The following is a 15,626-nucleotide window of genomic DNA, read 5'->3' as shown; positions in this document are numbered from 1 at the left end:
ATGCAATTGCGTTATATCCAATTCGCATCCGTGTTCGAAAAAACATGTTCTCCAATGCATTCATCGTATTATATCCAATTCGCGTTGTGAAAACGAGTTATAGCAAAATGGACTAGATTTGAAAATGTAATTTCCTACAACAACTAGAAACCTCGCAAACTAAAATTAATCGAGGTGGTTCAGAGGTCACAGATGTTGAACTGAGACCACTGAGATTCTCGGGGCCTGAGTTCGAGTAAAATGTGTGTAACATGTCACGGGCAGTCATAGAATTCGAAATGGCGCGGGTCAAAGCTTTCAAGCATTCACACACGTCCTAGCCAGATCAAAACTACTGGGGTGGTTGCTATAAATTAAATCGCCCTCACACCGCATTAGCCAATCGGCTTGCAATAGGGTAGCAAAATCGGCTTGCAAAGGCTGATTACAGCCAATCAGCTGCAAGAATGCCACCAAAGGGCCCACGCTGAATTCTGCAGCACGATGGAGATCAGCGACCTTCGCGTCTGATAAAAAAATACTATATTCAAGAAAAGATAAATTAAAGGAATATAAATAGAAAAAAAAATCTGTTTTATTTTTACTTACCTTGATCTGATGTTGGTTTGCATGTCCAGAGGCACAATGAGTCACCACAATTGCACACACACCAAAGAAAATAGCCACAGACACACAAAACAACAGTTGCCATTCGCCACAAAGTGGCGATGACGTCACCACGGCGCTTGTGCCATGCCAGGTACAATTTGAGGCCACGTGAAATGTCAAAGGCTTGCTAACAGGAGGTGACGGGACAGACCCAGATGCCACGGGTTCCTGACTGAGATGACTGGCAGATGCACCAACTGTGCCCCTAATATGCAAACTTAGCTAATTTTAGCCATCCCTTCATTGAGACTCATCTTGAAACATCTGGTACCGGTCTTTGGCAAATCCACTCGGCTCCACATCTTCAGCTACCGCATCCGCCCATGTCTTCTCCAGCCCGTGACATGCCCATTTACTCACCTTTATCTGGTCAAACAAGCTGCTTGGGCATGCGGTCTACATAACTCAGCTAACGCAGCTTTGCCTGCCAGAGGATCTCACTGATGGGAATGTGTTCAGATCTATGAAGGATTTTTTAACTCCTCACAAAATCCAGCCTGGTTTAACCCAGGATGGATTGTAGGTAGGACCGGCTTGAATATTTCTAACCGGCACAGATGTTCCGTTAGAGGGGTCCACGTTTCACAAGCATCGGGAAGGAAGGGCATGCTTGGCAGAGAAGTCGCTGAGCTTCGTGTGGAGTGACATACCAGGTAGCTTCCACGCAACATTACTCTGCAGATGAAAATAAAATGCTGCCCGACTGATTGGGAGTAAGACCTCTCCTGTCAAATCGGAGCTGGTCATGAGTACACTGCCCAGGTAGAGAAAACTTTGTACTCTCTCCACAATTTCTCCATCACCAATGGGCAGTTGAGGGGGTGAAGTGTTGATGGCAAAAAGTACCCAGGCACGTGCTTAGTTTTAGTTGGGTTAATTGTAAAGACTACACCTCTTAGTGATACACTCCAGGTTCAGCAGTAGCACCTCTAACTGCTCCTCTGAGTGAGCAGCAATTAGCATATCATCAGCATACATTACATGGTTGACCAATAGGGAGCCATCTCTCGACCGCACCAAGGCATCAATCAGGATCCCATTGAATCTGTACAAGATGGAAATTCCTCAGATACAGCCATGGAAAGCTTCCCGAACTGCATAATTAAAGACGATGTTAAAATTACTGCTGGCAAGTATCCTTAGCTAGCTGAGACCAGGCTACACTGTACCATTGACCGCCTCTCAAACAAGAGACCGGACCCACACATTGAAAAGCTAGACGTTAACAAAGTCGTAATTCATCGCAGTAACAGTTCTATTTCTGAAGGTCTGAAATCCGTTTTAGCTAAAGGACTAAACTTTGCAGTCACACCTAGACACATACCAGTTAATGATATAATTGCCCGAGTAGATGTGGCTCTCAAGGGCCTGAGTCACATCGCTGCAGACGTAGCAAGATCTGAAATCTCTGCAACCCTCAAAAACCCTAAGATGCCAACTAGCAACATCAGCAAAGATGAGCATTTTGAATTAGCTCAATTAAAAAAGAGGGATGACATTGTCATCCTCTCAGCCGACAAAGGCAATGCCACTGTCATCATGGACAAAATAGAATACAACAACAAAATTCAAGAACTACTCAACGATGGCAGCTATACAAAAATAAAAGAGACCCCACGAACAGCCTCGGCATTAAAACCAACAAAATCATTTCTGATTTAACCGCATTAATTGATCAGACCAAACAGTTCTCGTTGAAACCTTCTGCAGCCAGGCCACCAAGATTATACGGCTTGCCAAAGATACATAAAGAAGATACACCTCTTCGTCCCATTGTTTCTACTATCAACTCCCCCACCTACAAACTGGCTCATTTTTTGTCTGAAATCCTACGGCCTTTCACAGGAAAAACCACCTCTGCGGTACTAAACTCTACTGACCTGGTATCGACAATCAATGGGATTTCCCTGTCCCCAGACGACCTGCTTGTCAGTTTTGATGTGGTTTCCTTATTCACCAAAGTTCCTGTACCTGACACCATCACAATCATTGAAGACTTGGTTCATCAAGGAATGAACGCTGGGGTACCCCCCCTGGTGAGACACTGCTTAACCAATACATACTTCACCTGGAATGGAACTTTCTACAAACAAACTGAGGGCACCAAAATGGGCTCCCCCCTTTCTCCGGTTGTAGCCAACGTTTTAATGGAGAAATTTGAGACTGACGCCATCCAGACTGCCACTCTACGCCCGACCTTATGGAAGAGGTATGTAGATGACACTTTTGTCATCTGGCCACATGGCCGGCCTGCTCTAGACCAATTTCTCGACCACATCAATTCCATACACCCAGCCATCAGATTCACCATGGAAGTCGAAAAAGATGTCAAGCTACCCTTTTTGGATTTCCTAATTAAAAGGAGACCTGATGGTTCAATGAGCCACTCTGTCTACAGGAAAGCCACCCATACAGATGCTTACCTAAAACCGGATTCCCACCACCATCCATCCCAGAAGAATTCCCTCATCAAGACTCTATACCATAGAGCCCAATGCATCTCCGACCAGGAGCACATTGCCAGTGAACTCAAACACGTACGCCAAGCTCTTAAGGCTAATGGTTACTCCAACTACACAATCCGCAAAGCCATCACTCCAACCATCAAGAAGGATCCTGTTGAGGAGCCTTTCAAGACCATCACCTTACCCTACATTGCTGGGGTCACAAAAAAAATCTCCAAAATCCTGATAAAACACAAGATCCAGGTCCGATTCAACACAGTACATAAAATCCGTGATCTGGTACCGTCTGTAAAAGATGTGGTTCCAGACATACAGTACCCTGGCGTCTACAAACTAAGTTGCCTCTGTGGTAGCAGTTACATTGGAGAAACCAAACGACATGTCTCGGACCGCATCCGTGAACATAAAGCAGACTGGAAAGACGGTAGGACAAACACCTCAGCCGTGGCAGATCACTGTTACAATTCAGTGGGCTCACATGATATTGACTTCTCCAAGACAGAGGTTCTCTGCAAGCCATCTGGTTACCATGAGAGATTCGTTCATGAGGCGATCCACATATACAAACACAGAGACAATTTCAACCGAGAATATGGATTTTGGCTTAGCAATCATTGGAAGGACGTAATAAACCATTTCGGATCTTAACTGATTGTGTTCACGTTTACGGTGACTTTCAGACCGCGTTCCACTCACTGGCATTGTATTCTTTGCAGGGAATGGATTCTTTGCTCCGCTGCAAGTTTCCTACCACTACTCTCCCATTGACATATTTCGTTGCTTCCTCTTAGTATCTTTCACACGACGGTCAATGGTACAGTGTAGAATAACAAATAGTATACAATTTACATGCTTCGATTTAAAGCTTTCGTGACTGCAGGGATTCATCTTCTTGGTTCTTTCGGTAAAGTCACGTAGAAGGGAAGTAAGAAAATAATAAAAAATAAAACATAATAAAATTATTCTCACGACGTTTCGGCCACAACGCAAGCAGCCGTCCTCAGGTGAAAACCAGGCCCGTCGAGGCGACAGAGTCTGACTCTGCGTTGTGGCCGAAACGTCGTGAGAATAATTTTATTATGTTTTATTTTTATTATTTTATTACTTCCCTTCTACGTGACTTTACCGAAAGAACCAATAAGATGAATTTATATGCTTAATACAATGTACAAAGTAATATATAGTATTGTAATTGTATAGTGAATATACAGCAGTGTAATATACATTAGGGTTGGTAGAATAATACATAGTGTAATATTACAATGTATAAGGTTTAGGGTGATTTATAGCAATACAGTATATAATTTAATGTTGGGTTTGTCTATAGTACGGTGTAGACTCGTGTGATGTAAAAGAATAAAGTTTAGATGGAAGCATATTATATTTTTTACGACGTAGAATTGTAATGTATTACTCAATGTTAGTAACTCAGCTTATTGTAGAGTATTTTTAGTATACTGATGATACTATGTAGTTTATACTTTAGTTGTTTACGTGGTGGTTTTAGTTACTGCAGCTACATACTATTAAAACTCCTTCCCTTTATTAATGCTACCCCTATCCCCTCCCTTTGATGCTGCTAATCCTGCATAATGCACGGGCATAAGTAGTACTAATCACATACCTGCATTTCCCATATCCCCTCCCTTTGATGCTGCTAATCCTGCATAATGCACGGGCATGAGTAGTACTAATCCCATACCTGCATTTCCCATATCCCCTCCCTTTGATGCTGCTATTCCTGCATAATGCACGGGCATAAGTAGTACTAATCACATACCTGCATTTCCCATATATATGCTTAATTCCTCTTGATATGCAAATTCTTTTGTCAAGGCGCCCTTTCCCCCCCTTCCAACTCAGCTTATATATATGCTCCAAGCACGTGTGCTGTTTCATTCAGACTCTGTCGCCTCGACAGACCTGGTTTTCACATGAGGACGGCTGCTTGCGTTGTGGCCGAAACGTCGTGAGAATTATTGTATTATGTTTTATTTTTATTATTTTTTTACTTCCCTTCTACGTGACTTTACCGAAAGAACCAAGAAGATGACTCTCCAAGGATGTCAGGGACAAGATTGTAGACCTACACAAGGCTGGAATGGGCTACAAGACCATCGCCAAGCAGCTTGGTGAGAAGGTGACAACAGTTGGTGCGATTATTCGCAAATGGAAGAAACACAAAATAACTGTCAATGTCCCTCGGCTTGGGGCTCCTTGCAAGATCTCACCTCGTGGAGTTGCAATGATCATGAGAACGGTGAGGAATCAGCCCAGAACTACACGGGAGGATCTTGTCAACGATCTCAAGGCAGCTGGGACCATAGTCACCAAGAAAACAGTTGGTAACACACTACGCCGTGAAGGACTGAAATCCTGCAGCGCCCGCAAGGTCCCACTGCTCAAGAAAGCACATATACATGCCCGTCTGAAGTTTGCCAATGAACATCTGAATGATTCAGAGGACAACTGGGTGAAAGTGTTGTCATCAGATGAGACCAAAATGGAGCTCTTTGGCATCAACTCAACTCGCCGTGTTTTGAGGAGGAGGAATGCTGCCGATGACCCCAAGAACACCATCCTCACCGTCAAACATGGAGGTGGAAACATTATGCTTTGGGGGTATTTTTCTGCTAAGGGGACAGGACAACTTCACCGCATCAAAGGGACGATGGACGGGGCCATGTACCGTCAAATCGTGGGTGAGAACCTCCTTCCCTCAGCCAGGGCATTGAAAATGAGTCATGGATTGGTATTCCAGCATGACAATGACCCAAAACACACGGCCAAGGCAACAAAGGAGTGGCTCAAGAAGAAGCACATTAAGGTCCTGGAGTGGCCTAGCCAGTCTCCAGACCTTAATGCCATAAAAAATATGTGGAGGGAGCTGAAGGTTCGAGTTGCCAAACGTCAGCCTCGAAACCTTAATGACTTGGAGAAGATCTGCAAAGAGGAGTGGGACAAAATCCCTCCTGAGATGTGTGCAAACCTGGTGGCCAACTACAAGAAACGTCTGACCTCTGTGATTGCCAAAAAATGTTTTGCCACCAAGTACTAAGTCATGTTTTGCAGAGGGGTCAAATACGTATTTCCCTCATTAAAATGCAAATCAATTTATAACATTTTTGACATGCGTTTTTCTGGATTTTTTTGTTCTTATTCACAAAACCCCCATATCCAATATTCTTCACACACCGTGGTATTCACGCCATACGTTTGCCCTTAACACTGAATTCACAGCCCCGAAGCTTGCCCCGAACACTGCCACTTGGACGTTAAGGATTCGCCATCCAGGCGTCCATCTGACTGACCTCCTGAACGACTAGACGGCTGCATGCGTGCGGTTTAACGTGTGGCCATTGCGTTCTGCCATTGTGCATTTTGAACGCGTTAGATTATCACTCAAAAACGTACATACGCAACAGCACGTGATAAAAAAAATACTGTATTTCGTTCTCACAGTCGAGTCATTCACCCCTTGTGTTCTTCCAAAGTGACTATTGCAACGCATTACTGATTGGGATTCCGAATAAGGTGCTCGGTAGATTTCAGCTCATTCAGAATGCTGCTATAATGGTTACGTGAACACCATTTCCTGAGCACATCACACTCGTTCTTTTGTCGTTTCATTGGCCACCAATCAAATATCGAATTTATTATAAGGTCCTGCTAGTTACCTACACGGCTGTCAATGGGTTAGCCCCACATTACTTACAGGAACTGTTTCACGTTTTTACACCAATGAGGTCCTTGAGATCTTCTGATCTTCTTAGTATTCTGAGGTCAAGGCTCCGTTCCTGGGGTGATTGGGCTTTTGCCAGTGCAGCTTCAAGACTATCGAACACGTTCCCTCTGAAAATATGACAATCAGAATATTTAGTGATATTTAAATCGGCACCGAAACCTTACCCTTTTAAAATAGCTCTTTCCCCATAGTCTTGGTCGTTTACACTGGCTCTATCTAATTTCCTGCTTTCCTCCATTGGGATCCTAATGATGAAATGCGCCTTACAAATGTAAAGTATTAGATTAATATTTCAAGACAGGACCTAAACAGCTCCCACGGCTCTGATGGTCTCGTTACCAAAAGTACAAATAGATGTTCCAGTCTGGGAGCTGCAGTGGCAACAGCCTCATCATTCACTCACCCACCCACTTACTCACCCACAAGACAGGACATACATTGCTATAATGGCTCTGATTATTGTCTTGTTAGCAAAGGCAAAAAGCGATGTTCCATAGTCTGGGAGCTGCACAGTGGCAACAGCCTCATCATCACCCCATCACACAATGTCGGAAACTGATGTATATATCCCTGAGTTGTTAGAACCAAGTTTAGACGTAACCGCCTTGTCTTGTTTTCATTTTTATTCATAGAGCGCCTCAGCTCAAGGTGCTTTACATAGTTTTAAAGCGATAACAAAAATTGTGTGGTTGAGATGGCAAGGGCATGCAAGGGCCGAGGGTTGAATGATCGTAACAGAGGTCACGTGGGGGTCACGAAAGGGCTATAGGGGAGGGACGGGACTGACTGTCGGGGTAAAGGGAGAGAATAGAACGGGCAATGGAGAAGAGTTGAGGTTTTAAAAGAGGTGGAGAAGGAGGATTTGTGTCACAGTAAAACGAAACTATGTTTATTTCACCAGGCAAGGCCCATTGAGCTATTTGGCTTTTCAGATGCGACCTGGCCACAAATAATTGCTCAACGAAGTGGATTATCACGTGAAAAATTATAGAAGAGCCAAATACTCTAAACGCACGTTTATGATTGGAGGGAAACAATGGAAGACCCGAAGAAAACTATACACGATCTTCCCAGACGTCTGGACGACCGTTCTCGCATTCCCAACCTCTAAGCAGCCTACCCTATCCTGACCACGCGATTCCTAGCGTCATGCACGTGTCCCTGTATGCACCATAACAGGGGGCTTCATTCCTGCCTCAAGGACCCGATTCACGAAGCAAAATCACCTTTTATGCCATAACGAACACACGAAACGAATATGGAGATCCCCCCCCATGATGTAGCCTTGACCAGTCTGTTGAAGCAAGTGCTGTTAGCGAGAAGCAGCACCTATTAAGGCCGGCACGATCGCGACGGTGATCTGGCCAGCACCATGCCCGACCTCCTTTTTCTCACCAGTATTGGTGTTTACACCCCGCAACGCAGGTCGCTGGTTCATAGCGCAATGCGCACACACACACATACACGACGAATGACTGATGAGAGTGGCTCCTGCTTCATGCCTTTTTTGCTCTTACCTGGTCTCGCTCCTGCATCGTATCCAACTGCGTTAATTTACTCTAGTTCGTGTTCCCTGTTGAGAGAGAAATAGACACGCGTCGATCACACATCTACACCCTCGCTCACATGCAGACTGTGTCACTGGCATGGCTTGGAGTCTAATCCAGGCGACAAACCTGTTTGGCACCCTCATAGAACCATTGACCATAGCAATCACGACCCCTGATTTGACTAAAATAATGTATTTAACTACGTGAGAGCTCATTGAGATCATTGTCTGTTGTGAATAATTCACCATCTGCTATGATTGACGCAGTCTCACATCACCAAACAACTCATATGGAGCCTCTGTCACTGACAGCAGCCACGCCTGGGAGTCTAACTCTGAGGTAGCAGTTGCCAGAAGTTTACACAGGCTACAATGAGCACAGCTCTGAGTCAAGGCCAGGTGGGGGCTGAAGTCAAACTCAGGGCCTTGGAGAGGGCCGGATAAGGGTCTCTGACATGGCCATCATGAGCCATGTACTATCACTCACTGTGAGGTTCTGGTGCAGGTGCGGTTGGTACTCACTGGGCTACTGGTAATGTTTAGTCTCCTCGCTGACATGGTCTATTTCTCCAGCAGTAAAAAAACCTCCAGCAACATCAATTGCAACCAGAGCAGCAATGACTCCAAGGGAAATACAAACTACAGGTAGTTCAGGTGGAGCTGAGGTTGGCGTGGGAATGGTGTCTGTTCTATTAAACAAAAAACGCACAAAGGCATGCATATCCATCATCATCACCATCTTACTGCCATTTCCTCCTCGTCTTGTTTGGAGCTCTGCTCATTGCTGTCTTGGGCCGCGTCCACTCCCCAGTCCCTCGAATCCACATTCACCACTTCTACTCTGCTCACTCTAGGCCTGCTGCTTTCTCTCTGCCCTGGTGCCTCCACGTTCATAATCCTTATTCTGTCCATGCGGTTGCCCCCTCTTTTGTTAAGGCAGCCCCAGCTGTGTGGGCCGACTCTCTTTCTGCTCGAGTAAGATGGGCACCAGCACTCCCGCCTCCTTCGTCGGCTTTTCAGTTCAGACCGGTTAGGTGATCAAGTTTCAAGTTTCATTTATTAGGTATAGCCCTCGGAGCCATTCGGCTCTTGAATCGGGTGCAACCGCAACAAACAAAAAACTAAAACATGAAAAAAAAACATCTTAAAGTGAATGTGACTGAGTGCAAACAGAAAATCCAAGAAAAGACAGCAAAATATTGCAGAAAAAGCACCGTACACCAACACTGTGTGCAAAAATCCCAGTGGGATGCAAGTCAAACAACAACAACCACAAGACAACTTAGATTAAGGCTATCAGTCTAACTCTGTACTACAACAAACAAACATGGCCAAACCAAAAAACTTTTCGAAAATCACCAAAATAAAGCCATAAAAGCAATGAAACAGTGGTCATAGGAACTGTGACCGAATTTTCACAATAAACGACGTCAACAACATGTACTACCAAACTCTACAGCCATAGCTGGCTGCATGAGTCACTCCACAACAGTAGGAGCATCAGTCGGAGTATCAACATTTTTCAATGCACCTTTAAGATCAGCACACTAAATCAAAACACAGATCATACTTTGATCACTGAGATCTATCGCACATTCATTGTTTCTGTGTTGCCCAACGTCTGCTCCTCCTGGTTTCAGGAGGAGCTGACCCTGTGGATTCATCAAACGTGCGATCTGGCTCTACACGGTGTACCTGATGAGGCCTGTTATCCGGAACACGAGGGTGATGTTTCGGCTTGACGCTGCTAAGATTCTCATCTCCTTGTGGAAAAGTAGTGCCGTGAGAGTGCTGCATGCATTGGAAGGTGTGAAGGAATCGACTGTAAAACGATGTATTTACCAAGTATGTTTGTATGTGTTATCGTGTGAAAATATAAAACATTCAACGTGCATATGCTTACACATTGTAGCATGCATCTAGCCGTCCATTCATTGAAGACTTTAGATCAGTGGTTCTTAACCTTGTTGGAGGTACTGAACCCCACCAGTTTCATATGCGCATCCACCGAACCCTTCTTAATTGGAAAAATAAAATATGATTTTTTTTACTGGTGCACAAAATGAACCGTGCATCAACATCACTGTGTTCAAAGAACAAAACCAGCAACACATGAATTTCACATAAAACATAATAATGAATACTTACTGCAAATCAGTGTGACTTCTGCTGTTGCCTTTCAGAGACCAGTTCAGAAATGCGCGGCTTCACCTTGGCAAGTGCCACTCTCATGTCATTTTCGCAACAAAGTCTGTAACTTTTCTTCGTTTTTATTTACAGCATCCTCGAAAAGGATTGCTCGCAAAGATATGTTGTAACAAACGGTATGAAAATCTCCAGGGCTTTCTTAGCAATAACAGGGTACGTTACCATTTGTTGACACCAAAACGTTGAGAGCGTTGTTGTTCTGAAGAGTTGCTGTTGAACCTGGCTCTGCTGAATTTCAATGATTTCGTCCAGGTATTCATCATTGACATCTGCTGTCTCAACACTAAACGTGAACGGCTGTCTCACCCATGCTGGATATGACTCTCTTGTAGGGAAGTATCCATCGAGAGACTTTGCAAGCTCATCTAAGTGCGTGGCAATTGCTTGCTTCAGTTTCGCGGGTACAGAAATGTCTCCGATTCCAGATACATCTTTGATCTTACTTACATAGTCGTCCAGCAGGGGAAAGTTTGCGAAGTTATCGTTCTCTGTTCGTCGTTTCCATAACGGTAGCTTTTTTTGAAAAGCCTTCAGGTTTTCTTCCGCGTCAATGATGTTGACTCCACCGCCCTGCATCTGCTGATTGAGATGATTGAGAGCTGCGAAGATATCAGCCATGTACGCTAAAATGAGAATGAACTCAGAATTTTTGAAGCAATCTGCATGACAATGTTGGTGCTCTTGCAAAAACAGGGCTAATTCCACACGCATGGCAAAAACACGATTCAGCACATGTCCCCGGGATAACCACCGAACATTAGAATGGTACAGAAGTACCTCGAATTCAGAGCCCATTTCTTTACACAGCTCACTGAAGATGCGGTGCCTCAGAGCACTATTTCGCACATAGTTCACGCATTCCACTACAATTTTTAATACTTCTGTCAGTTTTGGAGGCAAGGTTTTTGTTGCCAACGCATGCCTGTGCAGAATACAATGCGTAACAATGATGTGTGGTGCATCGGCTTTAACTAGCGCACCAAAACCAGACTTTCTTCCCAGCATGACTGGAGCTCCGTCCGAACGAACTGCAGAAACCATATCCCACGAAAGATTGTTGTCTTTGAAGAAGTCATCCACAAGTTTCTTCACATCGGCTGCCTTAGTTGTTGTTGTAAGATGCTTACAAAATAAAAAAAATCTTTCTTTATCACGTCGTCTTTCACATAGCGCACGAATACAGCAAGCTGGCTTAGATTGGAAACGTCTGTGGTCTCGTCGAGTTGGAGGCTGAATTTTGCCGGGCTTAAAATCAGATCTGCAACTACTTGAGCCAAGATGTCTTTGCTCATGTCCTCTATTCTGTCGCTGATGGTGTCATTTGAAAGAGGAATTTGGGATAACTTAACTTCAGCCGCTTTTCCCAGCATGATATTCGCCATCTTCAACACAGCTGGTTTTATGAGTGTTTCACCAATGGTGTGTGGTTTGCCCTGCTTTGCGATTAGGTAAGCAACTTCGTACGATGCTGTGAGAATCGGTTTGTTGATGGGTACAAAGCCGAGAACAGGCAGAGTAGCCTTTTCATCGAATATGGCTCTCTTCACCTTGAATTCAGTGAGCGTTGTGTTCTTGTATTCCCCATCTCCAGGGGCGGTTTCTTCATTAGGGCGATTGGGCGACGCACCACCAATGTCATTCAACCACAGAGTCACGCTAGCCGTCACTGTGCCTCTGGATATAGTCCAATCAGCGTCATGTCACGTTCTGTGGAGTACCGCCTCTTTTTGGGCGATTTCACTCCGGCTGAGAATCGCCCCGAGTGGCCCCATAGACTTACATTCAAAGATGTTTTTTTCGAACGGGGGGCGCTGCAATGCATTCTCTATGGCTTCCGGGAGGGCTCGCACTAACATGCTTACGTCATAATACGTAAGCACGTTTCATCCAACAATATAATTTGTCGCCACCTAGTGGAATCTTTAATAAAAGAAACTTGAGTGGATTGTATTAATAGTGAGTATAGAAACAAACAAGATGTATTGTAAGAGTCACTTTATTTTTCATTAATATTAAAGAAGTGAAGTTGCCTTTACATGCTTAAGCTGTTAATTTATCCATTGCATGGGTGGACCTTATCCTTATAAATCATCCAGACATTTGCCCCCCCTGAGAGATTTTGCAGGAGCCGCCACTGCCCATCTCCATGCCGCTTAAGGAAGTGTTCCCTTAGTTTTGCCGGTGCTAGACTAGAATTGCTCAACTTGGCATTGCAAATCATGCAGTTAAAACGCTGACTCCCATCACGTTCCGTTATACATGTGAATCCATATTGTACATATTCGTCCGACCACTTTCTTTTTTTGCTCGACATAGTTAGTATGAAGGGATTAAAATATTAAGAAAGAAATCACACGACGTACCATCACGACAGTCACAAGTCGACTACCGAGCGCACCAAATTCCCTGCAGCACAGATAGGCCAAGCGATGTAGCGTGATCACTTGCAGCAAATGATGGCCAAGCCGGACGTGTCATCACGAATCATATGAGTCGGGTGTGTGTCTTAACCTCCGCCGAACCCCTGAGACTGACTCACCGAACCACTGCTTTAGATGGAGGCCTAGATGGCGAATTGTTAACGTTCAAGTGATAATGTCAGGGGCGGGAAATTCATTGTTAGAGGAGAGCAAGGAATGGAGACGGGGAGATATGTTAAGAAGTGTACACACATAAAACACGAAGAGCGACACAGCATCCGTTAATACAATAACAAGTGCATAAATCATATAGAATTAGTTAGACACAGAGGGAGGGGGTGTTAATTTTGGACCCAGCAAGGCATCCCTAGTTTTCGCATAGTGTCTATTATTTGTCATAACGCGGTTTTGCCCAACACGGCATCTTCGAGCAACGTAACCCCGAGGCCTGCCTGTGAATGTTAAATAGTGACGGTGCTAATACCGAGCCTAGAGGGAGACCGAATCAGAAGTTCATTTCCTGAGTAAAGCCCTCTGAGCTAAGAAGATATTTTTCAACATTAAAGCATTCCACATTCAGGGACTCCTTGGCTGATGCACAATTCCCAATTGTTGTGCTGGGTTTACCAGAACACAGATGGCCGCCGCATGCTTCGCTACCATGATATCAGTGACCTTCGAACCTACACACAATGTAGACAACTCAGAAAATAGTCGACTTTCTTACATTACAGCATGTGATATCTGAGGAATAACACTTTCCCTTTATACCTGTGCCACAGAGTGACATGTTTGTGCTAAATCTAGACAATAGTGTGGATTAGAATTTTCTCTTCACGATAATTATGAAGTAGTGGGTGACAAATAGATCCAAGGGAGACATAACGCAAACCTGGTTCATTGTGGACGTGCAGCTGCAGATACCCAATGTCTTGCATACCTGGCTGGTCATATCGATAAACCGTAACCACACAGCAATAACGCCAAGAGTCGTGGGTCTGGATGTTGCTGATGGTGATGGAGGCATTGCACTTGGACTCATCACCCACCCTTGTAACCTGCAATGGCATGAGGCTTCTCTTTCTGTAGTAGGTCTTATACACCTGGTAGGCAAAGATGAGAACACGCCAGGGCATGACGGTGTGTGCACATAATACAGGTGCTCATTCCAAAAACCGACATTCGTGAATAACATTGAATTATAACAGATATACATTTTATGAAATGACTCTTCTTTGCAGTAGAGAGAACGTAGAGAATTCGAGATAATTGTAGTTGAAGATATAATACTATACTGGTGTCTGAAAAACTTTGAACTTGACAATGGGACCAAAAAAGGAGAGTGGGTAACCTCCAATGAAATAAATTATCATGAACGGGCATTAATAAATAACATTTAATCATCTTTGTAAGTAGACGGGGTAGGTAAGAGTGAACACATTTTCCAGTGACGCACCTTCTCATCGTGTCCGTCTATGGTCCTGAACCACTCAACAAGCGTGGCTCTTATATCCGTGATCTTGCAGGTGTAAGAGCAGGACAGGAAAACTGTGCTGCCGACTGTGGTGTCCTTTACATCCGGGGTGACAACGGCCAGATCTGTCTACAAATCACGATGGTAACATCAGCAGTGAGAATGAACCTCTGGAGGAGGTGCTATGCTCACAGTGCAGTGATGACAACCAGGTCTAAGAGAGTGCAAACACTTCCCATGAGACTAAGCATCTATTTTGATCTCTAGCAGAGCAGTGCAATTCTGCATGTCAGAGAACGGTCCACAGAAGGGGATATCTAAGAGCTACCATTGATGACCCTTCAAGTGGAGTCACGGTGGTGAGATGTTAACTACCTCGCCTGATATACCGGGTCATGGGTTCGATACCGACCCTGACGCCTCCTGTATATTTGAAGTTGGCATTTTCTGTCTCCCCGGGTGGATTTTTCTACAGGTCCTCCGGGGTTTACCCTTTATGGATACAAATTGAGCAATCATTGGAAGGTTGTTATTAACCAGGTAAAACCCTAAATGCTTCATGGTGTTGCCTTCATATCCGCATCTGCTGTTGCTTCAGCTCCCCACTCCCAGCCCCACTCCCCCCCCCCCTCCGACATTTTGTCTCTGCTCGCCCTTTAATCACTTTTAGTAGCGCTCTACTTGGCAGCACTCCACTCCCCCTACCCCACACCCCACTCTCTATCTCTCCTCCCTGGCTCCTCCCCCCTCTCTTACCTATATAGCCTCTTGTTACAGCAGACCTTATGGCCACTTCAGTAATTGTTTCTTGCTGTGGTTGTCCCACCTGATGACGGACGCTTGTGTTGCGCCCGCAACGTCGTGATTTAATTTATTTTATTTTATACCTACATGACTTTACCGAAAGAACCAAAGAGTATTACCCTCCATATTTAGAAAGATCTGTTTAGAGTATTTGGCTGCGGAATTTTTCACGTGATAATCCGCTTCGTTGAGATGTCATTTGTGGCCAGATCGCTTCTGGAAAAAAAGCTTTATAGCTCAGTGGGACTTATCTGGTGAAATGAGAATAGTTTAGTTTATAGCTTTGATGTAACGAGACGTGCATCTACGTATC

Source organism: Lampetra planeri, chromosome 6, assembly GCF_965212315.1.
Source record: "Lampetra planeri chromosome 6, kcLamPlan1.2.h2, whole genome shotgun sequence".
NCBI lineage: Eukaryota > Metazoa > Chordata > Hyperoartia > Petromyzontiformes > Petromyzontidae > Lampetra > Lampetra planeri.
This window is presented reverse-complemented; position numbering follows the sequence as displayed.